The 12,505-nt window shown below is 38.9% G+C and overlaps 1 protein-coding gene across 1 annotated transcript in view; it reads right to left on the reverse strand.

Moving 5' to 3' along the window:
- The window catches only part of LOC143903344 (uncharacterized), a 216,104-nt gene that overhangs the window by 24,803 nt on the left and 178,796 nt on the right, over positions 1-12,505 (reverse strand). The window lies entirely within an intron of this gene.

Genomic DNA, 12,505 nt, shown 5'->3' on the forward strand with positions numbered 1-12,505 from the left:
GAGAGAGAGAGAGAGAGAGAAAGAAAGAGAGAGAGAGAGAGAGAGGGAAAGAGAAAGAGAGAGAGAGATTGATTGATTGATTGATTTGATTTATTTATGCCCAAGCATAGGCTAAAGGGCAAATACAGGATAATACTAAATATCAAAATTATACATGCTCTCTCAAGCACAAGCACAGTCACATAAAGCATAATAAATGAAATATAACTAAACATAATTAGCGCAACTTAATAAAGCTCGCAAGATATAAACTAAACGCAGTAACACGCAACTTAACACTAACGCTACTTAGATACTAGGAAAAATGGAAGACGTATAGTCAACAAGCAGCTTAAACTAAAGAGATAATAACGCAACTTAAATCGAACGCAACTTAAAACGAACGTAGCTTAAAACTAGAAAAAAATTGTCAACAAGTACTCCGAACACAACCTCAAGTCAAACAGGAGAACTTAGTCAGAGAATTCGGATGACAGCAGGTAAGAACGGAGAAGATTCTTGAAAGCACCAATAGTATTAGCTGATGTGATATTATCCGGGAGAGAATGCCAGAAATAGATGGCTGAAATCTGGAAAGAATTTCTATACATTTCCGTTCTGAAGGCAGGGATATGAAACATTTGTGAAGAGGAATTAGCGATTCGAGTGGATCTTCTAAGTGATGGACTGAGTGGGGTAAAAAGTTCACTCAAATACGCTGGCGAGCCCATGTAAATAATGCGATACATCTGACAGCCAAGAAAATATAATCTTCTATTTTCTACAGACAACCACCCAAGGCGTCGTCGATGTTGCGTTATATGCTCATCCCTCCTCAAATCATAGATAAATCTAATACAGCAATTTATAAGTCTTTGTAGTTTCAAATTAAGTTCCTTGCTCAAGCCGTAATACACAAGGCAGCAATAATCCACATGAGGTATCACTAGAGACGTTACCAGCTTAATTCTCAGTTCCGTGGAAAGAGAATTCTTATTGAATTTCAACTTATACAAGGCATGATGAACTCTCTGCGAGACATGCGAGACATGCTTATTCCAAGAGAGATTCGATTCAAAACAGACTCCCAGGTTCCTCACCTCCCTAACATATGGCAAAGGCGTGCGATTGACAATTATGGGTGGTAATGAGTCTAGATCAATGTTATTGGTATTTGTTCCACTGCCAAAAATAATGACCTTGGATTTAGCAGGGTTCAATTTCAGGCCATTTGCATTAGCATAGTCGAAGATAGCATTAGCATCTTTAGAGATCAGATTGAGGTTGTGAAGGAGATCAGAAGGAGCACAGGAACGATAAATCTGGATATCGTCTGCAAAAATCATATAATCGGAATAGATCAAGACCACACCTATGTCATTGATGTACAGGGTAAACAAGGTGGGCCAAGCACGGAACCCTGAGGAACCCCACATAGCGTAAATAGCCAGGAAGAAAAGTTACCCTCGTCATTAACAACCGCCTGAGAACGACCAGTCAGATATGAATAAATCCAGATTAGAGTTGGGACAGAAAAATCAAGCTCTTTAAGTTTAATCAGAAGACGCAAATGAGGCACCGTGTCAAACGCCTTGCTAAAGTCAAAGAGGATCATTATGGTAATATGCACAAAGTCAATCGCTCTCTTAACATCATGACAGACACGCAGAAGCGCAGACTGAGTATTATAATTAGGACGAAAAGCTGACTGTCTCGTATTTATGAGATTGTGCTTGGTTAAATAGTCGTTAATCTGTGAGGCAACAATACGTTCGAGCAGTTTGGATAGCTCAGGCAGATTGGCAATTGGCCTCGTATCAGACGGAGATGACGGGATACGGACCTTCGATAAAGGACGGATAAGCGCCCGCTTCCACTGAGACGGAAAGGTAGAATGCTCAAGTAAGTGATTTAGAAGAGCCGTTAACTGCGACGGAATTACAGGCCAAGCCAAACGCAAGATGTAGAGAGGAATACTGTCGACTCCTGCCGCAAAGGAGTAGAGTGGTCTCGTAGAGATAAGCTGAAAGATAGTGCGAGGCGTAATCGCAAAAAAAACGAACTCGGGACGCTGGGATGGGCAAGGAACACCAGCAATAGCAGACAAAAAGTCATCAAATAAGCAAGGCGAATGAGCATCAGAGACAGAGACGTAATGTGCATTCAATTGATTAGCGTGAAGTAGTGCAGAGGAGAAACAAGAGAAGACTTAGCAAGGCCTAAACGTGCTAATTCTCTCCATAGCTTTGCAGGATCAGTAATGGTTTTAAGAGAGTTAAGATGAAACTCACTTTTAGCACGCTTAATATCAGAATTTAGCTGGTTACGAAATTGTCTGTATATGGAATAGCCCAGTGTGTTATTTGAACGCTTAGCACGTCTATATACATGGTTACGAATACGAATTCTGGCCCTAAGTTCGCTTGTGAGCCATCGCACAGGGGGCTTTTTAATGGTAAATGCACGCTCAGGTGCAAACACATCCAAAGTATTAAGTAGGGTTTCGGACAGCACAGAACAAAATCTATCAACATGAGACACAGAGGATTGGTCATAACCAACATCGCCGCAATCGAAAGTAACATTAACACACGCCACAACTTCAGGATTGTCTATTATGGATTGGAGATAGTCCTGGAACTCATCCGCAACAATAGCGCGATAGCAACGCCTTACAATAGTACGCTCCGAAGTCGACCTCTCACCCAATGAGAGCGACACTCCGATCAGATCATGACCCGCAATGAACGGGCACTCAGATTTGTAGAATCTACGGACCTTCTCACAATCGTCTACCGCTAGGACGTCAAGCCATGAATCAGTAAAAGCGGTGTGATACGTACGTGGCATCGGACGGAATAATAGCCATAGATAGGCTGGACATGAACTCACGCAAGAAGTTGGCTTCGACGTTGTCAGAAGATTACAGTTAAGATCGCCGCCAATGATAATATTTTTATAAAGATGAGATACATTAGTGAGTGCTAGCGCAAAAATCATGAAACAGAAAACCCTTTGGTCTCCTGTATATTGACGCAAATAGAACTGTTTCGTTACATGGCAGTCAAATTTCAATCAGAAGAAATTCAGAAGCATTAATATGAGTTGCCGCAGAAGACGCAATCAGCTTAGCCTTAAGTGAGTGATGGACGTAACAGGCAACACCCCTTCCCATACGCCCAACCCGATCATGACGGATCATAAAAAAAACCATCCAAGGCAACAAGCTCATCAGAAATGCCTTCATGGAGCCAAGTTTCAGATACTGAGACAATATGATGCAGATTAGAGCTGAAGTAGAGCCTGACAAGCTCGATATGACCACGAAGGGAGTTTGCGTTGAACTGAGCAACCCGAAACTCAGACTCATTGCGACTCGAACACCGCAGTGGATGCGTCTCATGAGGTCAATCGAGGCGAGTCAGATCGGCGCTTGAATCAATGTAAATAATAGACGAACCATCTGATCGTCTCACGCAAATCCGCCCATGCCTTATCCAAACATATTTAAAAGAACGTTCCTCAGCAATACACTTGGTCCGCTGCAGCAACTCATAGCCATCCTTAGTGAGCAATTCATTAATATATACAATACTCCTGGAGTCATTTTCGCAGACCTCCCCTTGCCTAAGAATACCCTTAGCTCGCTTCTTAGATATAATTAGATCACGGACGGCATTAGAGGTCACAGTAATAAACAAAGAATTACTAGCTGCAAAAGCAGTAGAGTGAGAAGAAGCAGAATCAGGGGGAGACCTGCGGACAACTCTTACACTAAGAATATGCGGCAAAACATCAACAGCATCAAGCGCTGAAAGCACGTTGCGCGCAGCCACAGAAGGAGATAACGGAAGCGGCTCCGGTAACCCGGAGACAATAAACTCATTAGCACTAACATCGTGACATTTCAAGCGAGACATTTTTAAATCATGCAGTTCTTTTTTAAGAGCCTCATTCTCACATTCCAATGAGGAAATACGCTGAGAATTGTCGGCGACTGTTTCTGATAGGCAATTAATAAGATCTAATTTGCTATTAATAACTTCATTCGTTTTTTCCTGACTCTCTATAAAAGCAGAAATTCTTAAATCAGATCTCATGATATCGTCATTAATTTTTTGTTGATTAGCAATAAAAGCTGAGATCTTCGAGTCAGACAGTTTCATTTGCTCTATCAAACCCAGCAGAAGCTCATTTGTCGCAGGCAGTGAGGTCGACTGAGTATGCGAGTCAGCAGAAGAAGCCATGTTCTCAAACTCAAATGAAAGCGCGGTTGTGACAGGTGTTGGTGTAAGAGGGGGTATATCCAATAATGTTAAGAGAGAAATACAACAGGACTCAGCGTTCCTTGACACTGAATAGGATCTAATACAACCGGGATGAAATGCCTTTCTGCACTCTTTGCACTCAATCAACCTATTAGCAATTGATTTCCTGCACTTATAACACGTAGGCTGCATGTGTAGTTATACAATGACCACAACGCAAGAATTACACGCAAGTTCGTCAAGAACGCAAGTGACGATGCCTAGGTTGAACCGTAGAGCGACCGGATAAAATGCACGCTAACTCTCACCGCGCACAATCACTAGCGACAATCGTATCGAAGATCAAGATCGAACGCTCGCAGGGCAGCCAACCCGCACTCGACAGCACCACCAGCCGTTCCAGACACAGGTCAGCCAACACCCAGAACGCAACAGGCCCCAGCAGATCGTCATGCGCACCTCGAGAGTAAAGTGCAGAAGGGGGCAGAACAGATAGCAGGCTCATGCGCAATAAGAATCAATGATCCTCGAGAATGATTCTCAGAAATTTGGTTAGAATAATGAGAAACACTCGTCACACAGTTTCCAGGAATTAAGAGACAGTGGCAGAGAAAATAATAGTAGCTCGTGACGAGCTATATAAGAACATGCTCACACCTGCAACAAAATAGCCCGAAGGCAACTCACGGCAGAAAAATATCCGGTCAAAGCAGGAGCAATTAGACAGACGTGCACGCTGTACTCACCAGAAAGAGAGAGAGAGAGAGAGAGAGAGAGAGAGAGAGAGAGAAAGGGGAGAGAGAAGGAGAAGTTAGAGAAAAAGAGAAAAGAGAGAGAGAGAGAGAGAGAGAGAGAGAGAGAGAGAGAGAGAATGAATGAATGACCTTTATTAGCTTTCTCAGCTATTTTTACATACTACATATTTATACATATAACAGAACGTACTCTTTTAGCACACGTTTGAACATTTTTAGTTCTTCGCATCTTTTAATTTCGGCTGGCAGTGCGTTATACATTTTTACTCCTTCATAGAAAATACTTTTTTGCGCATTTCTCGTCCTACGAAACACTATTGCTATATCGCCGGTTTGTCTGGTTTGCCTATCAGTGTTCTTTCCCACTAATTCTAGACGGTCTTTTAATTGTTCCGGTAACATGTTGTTCACCGCTTTAAAGATAAATGTACACACATTATAATATAGCCTCTGTCTTATGGTCATAAACTGCAGCGCTTGCAGCATATGCTCCACTTTGGTATATCTATTGCATTGCAGTATGACTCTCATAGCTCGATTTTGCGCTTTTTGCAGCCTGGTTAGCTCCGTTTCACTCATGTCAATTAGTAACGTTGCACAATACTCAAAATGAGGAGCTATGATTGTCTTATATATCGTGCATCTGGTATAAGCCGATATATAACTACCTATTCTATTAAGAAAACTCCGGAAAACTCGTTTTTTTTCCTATTTTCTTTAGCATATAATCACAGTGATCTCTAAATCTAAGCCTATCGTCAATCATTATACCTAGGTATTTCATCATTTCGACACGCTCTATCTCAGTTCCATCTAAGCATGTCAACATAATATTACCTCTTAGCTCTTTTCTTATACTTCTAATTATCATATATTTCGTTTTCCCTGCATTCATTTTTAACTTATTTATATTCATCCACTTTTCTCTCTCTCTCTCTCTCTCTCTCTCTCTCTCTCTCTCTCTCTCTCTCTCTCTCTCTCTCTCTCTCTCTCTCTCTACTATAACAAACATCGAATTCATTTTCCTTTCTAGTTCTGCGCTACTTTCTCCCTCTACATATATTAAAGTATCATCGGCAAACATTTTTATCTTACACTCTTCTGGACAGACTTTGATTATATCATTTATGTAAAGTATAAATAACAAAGGTCCCAATACAGATCCCTGTGGAACTCCATATTCCGTTGCCATTAATTTTGACCATTTATTATTAAATCTCATCTTCTGAGTTCTATTCGTTAGATATGAATTAAACCATTCAAGAACTTTACCTCTGATTCCATATTGATATAATTTTCCTAGTAATCTTTCCCTATCTACTGTTTCAAACGCTCGCTTCAGATCCATGAAAATTACCCCCACCATTCTCCCTTCACTAACTATCAGTTTCCATTCGTCTATAACAGTTTGTATCGCTGTTTCACATGAATAGTGTTTTCTAAAGCCCGATTGATGTTCAGTTATAATACTATTATTTTCTAAATATAATTTAATTTGCTCTTTTACTACTAATTCTAGCACTTTCTCAAATATAGGTAACACATTAATAGGCCTAAATTCACTCGCCTTCTTGGCTTTATCTACTTTTGGAATCGGTATTATTGTAGACGTTTTCCAACTTTCTGGACAGCAACCATCTCTCGGAGAGTTATTTATTATATCAACAAATTCCTCTTTTATTACGCAAAACGTTACTTTTAATATATCGCTAGTTATTCCCTCTTCCGTACCTTTCTTTTGTGGCAGTCTCTTAACAATTTTCTCTAGCTGTTCTATCGTGATATTCTCAAAATTTTCCATAGTTTCCATATTTTCTATAGCATAAATAATTCTTTTACCTGCGCCTGTAGGCTTATCCTCGATTATAGATTTTATTATACCATTAATACTCTGTATACAATATAAGTTAAATTTATTCGCTATATTGCACCTTGTTGTACTATAATCTATGTTATCTAATATTTCAAAATCTATATCTTTTATTTCTTTTGCATATACTGGCTCGCCTCTAATAATTTCTTTTAAAGTTTTCCACATAGTCGTAGGATTTTCCTTATTAAAATCTATCATATTTTCATAATATTCTTTCTTTTTCGTCCTAATTAATTTTACTACTGCATTTCTATTAACTTTAAATTGCAACCAGCTTTGTTCTGTATTGGCATACATTGCTTGCCTAAATGCCTCATCCCTCCTATCCGAAGCTTCTCTTATTTCATCTGAGAACCATTTTTTCCCTTCCCACACTTTCGGAATTCTAGATTTTCTCTTCGGTGCCATTATATCTAACGCGTCTACTATACTATTGACAAATTTTTCTGCTCTCTCACTCACACCCATACATACACACTGCCAACCCTGACTTTCCTGTAATTTATTTTTTACTAACATAACAAATTCTTCTTCATCCAACTCTTTGTAATTCCTAGCGCTAAATTCTCTATATTTACTTTCACTTTTATTCACACTCAACTCAACTTCCAGCCACGCATGGTCCGTAATTTTAGGTTCATGAATTACTTGCACTGTTTTATTATTGTTAGCAAAGATTAGATCTATAATTGTTTGACTGTCTTTCGTGATTCTCGTCGGTTCATTTACATACTGCTTCATACCCAGACTTAACATTGTCGTTTGCAGTTTCTTCGCATAAAACGAGTCCGTCCTAAGATCTATATTAAAATCTCCTATTACCATGCATTCTCCCTTTATTATTAACTCCTCTACTATATCCTCGAAAAATCTTATAAAATCCCCGTGCGATGCGCTAGGTGAGTGATATATTACCACTATCACTCCTTTATATAATTTATCTTTTACTTCTACCGCGACACACCAACAATTCGATTCTAATTTTCTTACTAACACTGTCTCGTAAACAATATCATTCCTTACATATAGAACAACGCCTCCTGTATTTCTATTCACAGCATTACATCTAGTTATACTATAACCAGAAACGTTCACTTCACTGTCTTCAATATCCTCGGTCAATCTGGTCTCCGAAAATGCTAAGAACGCAGGATGTATTTAACGCAGGGAGGGAGGGAGGGAGAGAGAGAGAGAGGGAGAGAGGGAGGGAGAGAGAGATGTCTTGACTGACTCACTCACTCACTCACTTATCAACGCCCAGCCCAAACCCCTGAACCGAATTGTTACCAAAAGTATATAAAATAAGGGTAGAATTTTTCGGGGATTGCCATGATGTGTATAATTTTTCGTTACCAATCTTTTTGGAAATAGGTATCAGAAATTTTTCCAATTTTTTGGGAATTAATTGACCGAATCGCAAAGAATTATATATAAAGTAGGGGTACAATTTTACGGGGAGCGCCATGATGTGTACAGTTTTTGTTACCGATTTTTTTGGAAACCAGTTTTTTTAATTTTTTCAATTTTTTGGGAAATAATTGATGATTGAATCTTAAAGAATTATACATGAAATAGAGACAAAATTTTCCGGGAAGTGCTATAAAGTGTACTATTTTTTGTTAACAATCTTTTTGAAAACCGGTTCCAAATGACCAAATCTCAATAAATTGTATATAAAAACAGGGAGGGAAGAAAGAGGGGGAGAGGGAGAGAGAGAGAAAGGGAGGGAGAGGGAGAGAGGAGTAAAGGGATAGAGGGAGAGAGAAAGAGAGGGAAAAAGAGAGAGAAAGAGAGAGAGAGAGAGAAAAAGAAGGGTGGGGGAGAGAGAGAGAGAGGGAGAGAGAGATTATTTGCGTGTTTTACTACATATGTCCTCCGGAGCGAAGCCCGGGTAACCAGCTAGTTAGTAGATATAACAAGAAGTGTAACATGACAGTTACCAAATAATTTTAAGGGATATTACTTATATTTAATGATAAATAAATACACAGACATATATCATGTTTAGAAATGCAAATTTATTATTTTCTTTATTGGATATGACATCTTGAACAATATTGAAGCACAGCAACGAACTATAATTATATATTTATAATTGCTTACTTGCATTTAATGCAATTTTCTGATATTACTATATTTTTTTTAAATAAAAAAATGAATTTTTAAAATTTTTTTATTTTATATATATATTTTATAAAATTTTAATATGTTTTACATTTGTTCTCAGTTATATATGTTAGAAATATTATCTTATTTAATATACACTACGGTATTATTTTGCAGTAATGAGAGAGGAGAGAGAGAGAGAGAGAGAGAGAGAGAGAGAGAGAGAGAGAGAGAGAGAGAGAGAGAGAGAGAGAGAGAGAGAGAGAGAGAGAGAGAAAGAGAGAGAAAGAAAGAGAGAAGAGTGTGACTTGTGATCTCGCAATAGCTTTATCTTACATTTGTTACAGAAACATATATTGATGCTAGAAATGCTGCAAAAGGCTTTGAAACGTATGCATCTGCCTATGAAAGTGATTCAGTTTGTCAAATGGGCAGAGGACAGCGGAGAAAGCGACTCAAGAATCCATTATCATCTTCAGGTGATTCATCTGACTCTGATACTAAAAAGCGCAAGCAGGACAAATCAAGATCAAAGATACAAGTTGCTCCTCCTCCACCACTTCTTCCCGCTAGTTCATCTTCTCAGAAAAAGTCTTGAAACATTGTCTCAAAGAAGAATATTACTCCACTGACTGTTGTTTCTAACAAGAAACAAAGCAAAACAGCTACTCCTTCTTCATCTACAGCCGGTATTAAACAGCACAAGTTCCTAGACAAAATTATAAATCTGATTGCCATGATGTGTATAATTTTTCGTTACCAATCTTTTTGGAAATAGGTATCAGAAATTTTTCCAATTTTTTGGGAATTAATTGACCGAATCGCAAAGAATTATATATAAAGTAAGGGTAAAATTTTACTGGGAGCGCCATGATGTGTACAGTTTTTGTTACCGATTTTTTTGGAAACCAGTTTTTTTAATTCTTTCAATTTTTTGGGAAATAATTGATGATTGAATCTCAAAGAATTATACATAAAATAGGGACAAAATTTCCCGGGAAGTGCTATAAAGTGTATTATTTTTTGTTACCAATCTTTTTGGAAACCGGTTCCAAATGACCAAATCTCAATAAATTGTATATAAAAACAGGAAGGGAAAGAAAGAGGGGGAGAGGGAGAGAGAGAGAGAGGAAGAGAGGAAAAAAAAGATAAAGAGAGAGAGAAAAAGAGGGGTGGGGGAGAGAGAGAGAGAAAGAGAGGGAAAAAAAGAGAAAGAGAGAGAGAAAAAGAGGGGAGAGGGAAAGAGAAAGAGAAAGAGAGGGAAAAAAAGAGAAAGAGAGAGAGAAAGAAAAAGAGGGGAGGGGGAGAGAAAGAGAGAGAGAGAGAGAGAGAGAGAGAGAGAGAGAGAGAGAGAGAGATTATTTGCGTGTTTTACTACATATGTCCTCCGGGGCGAAGCCCGGGTAACCAGCTAGTCTTGTATAAATGAGTACGTATTATTATTTAGTAATAAGTAAATTAGTCCTTTTACTTTAGAGGTAGGTCTATTATACGTCTATAATACGTCTATTACGCAGAACGTCTATTAGACGTCTATTATATACGTCTAAAAAAGGCCACTTAGACGTCTATCTAGATGCGTCTATCGATCTAAGTTAGATGCGTCTGATAGACGTTTGCTAGATGTCTATCCGATCTCGCGATTCTCCCTGGACATAAACGATATTACAGACTTCTAATAGAGAATATAATTGTAGAATTAAAAAAAGCAACCTCACACTTAACCAGAGGATTACACTTTTCATTTAAAATTCGGACAGAAAAATGGAACACTATCCAAAAATACATAGACGTAAACGCGTATTACGACAATTCGAACGTATATACACTATATACTATCCTCGCGTTTCCTATAGTAGCCTACCCAGTATACGAACACTTCTAGAACCTTCACACACCCCATTAAGAATAAACCGAGAAAATCATAATTATATAATATTGAAAGTGTTGAGATTCCCGTCTGTAGGATCGAAAGGTTCGGTATAGGAAATTATCGAGATCGCGAGATATTGATAATACAACACGAATTTATTGAAGTAAGTGAGTCTATCCGGCGCGCACGGAACGTGAGTACACAACACAAGTATCGTGTCCGCGATCGTTCGAAAGAGTGAGGGTCGAGAGACGGACAGGTCTCGATAATACATGTACACGATGCGCGAACGTGCCCAAAGAAGGGGAAGTATATCGCGGGCACCGGTAGACGTTAGATGTCGTTATAATACAGAAAGAATGCCAATGTACGATGTGCACAGAAATACATATTCAACACTCCCACTCACACAGTACATTCTTCACACTCAAAACATACCAATACACTCTCTCAACATTCTGAATCTATCTTTCCTAAATGCTTTTGTAAATAGATCTGCGAGCTGCATATCGGTATTTACGTACTTCACATCTATCTCGCCGTTATCGTATTTTTCCCGTATGAAATGATACCGAACACCGATGTGTTTTGTCCTTTTATGAAATTCGGGATTCTTAATGAGGCGTATTGCGCTCTGATTATCCACGTTTAAGACAATCGGACCTTCACATCGGTATTCCATGTCTTTGAGCAGTTGTTTCAACCAAACTGCTTCCTTTGTTGCAGTGCATGCCGATACATACTCTGCCTCGGTTGTACTTAATGAAACAATACTTTGTCGTTGTGATCCCCAGATCACTGGACCACCGTTCAATAAAAATATATAACCGGAAGTAAATCGTCGCGTGTCGACGTCGCCCGCATAGTCCGCATCTGAGTACGCAACTGGAAATGAATTCACTCCCTCGCTCCGATAAATTAGTTATAAATCTCTCGTTTCTTTCAGATAGCGAATTATACGTTTTACCGCTTCCCAGTGATCTCGAGAATAATTACACAAGTGACGACTGACTACATTTACCGCGTATGATATGTCAGGACGACTTACAATTGCCAAAAAGTTTAAACTTCCGACTGCCTCCTGATAAGGCACTTTCAAGTCAAAATCATTATTTTTCTCAGCAGACGTTAAACTTACATTCGGATCCGCTGGTACGCTCAAAGGTCGCGATTCGATCATATTGAATCGTGCAATAATTTTATCAATATATCTACGTTGATGAATCGACATTGTTTTAATTTTACGATCACGCTCAAATTCTAAGCCCACGAAAATGTTCGATTTCTCGACCGTTATGTCGAATGACTTGCGGAGTGCCTCTATGACAACGTTAATTGCATCTATAGTTTTCGCTAAAATTAGACCATTGTCCACATACAATGCGAGGAATACAATTAAACCGTTAATTATACCTTTATAGATGCATTTATCCGCATCGCAAGCCTCAAAATTAAATTGTTTCAAAAATGACTTAAACTTCAAGTTCCAACAGCGCGACGCCTGCTTCAACCCGTACAACGCTTTCACTAGTTTACACGCAACATTTTTACCCTTCACGTTCAACCCACTTGGCACTTTCATGTATATTTCTTCGGACAGCTCCCCATAGAGGAAAGCCGTTTTGATGTCGAATTGACCGACCTCCAGATC

The sequence above is a fragment of the Temnothorax americanus genome, unplaced genomic scaffold (assembly GCF_048541705.1).
Source record: "Temnothorax americanus isolate GAGA-0224 unplaced genomic scaffold, ASM4854170v1 Scaffold104, whole genome shotgun sequence".
NCBI lineage: Eukaryota > Metazoa > Arthropoda > Insecta > Hymenoptera > Formicidae > Temnothorax > Temnothorax americanus.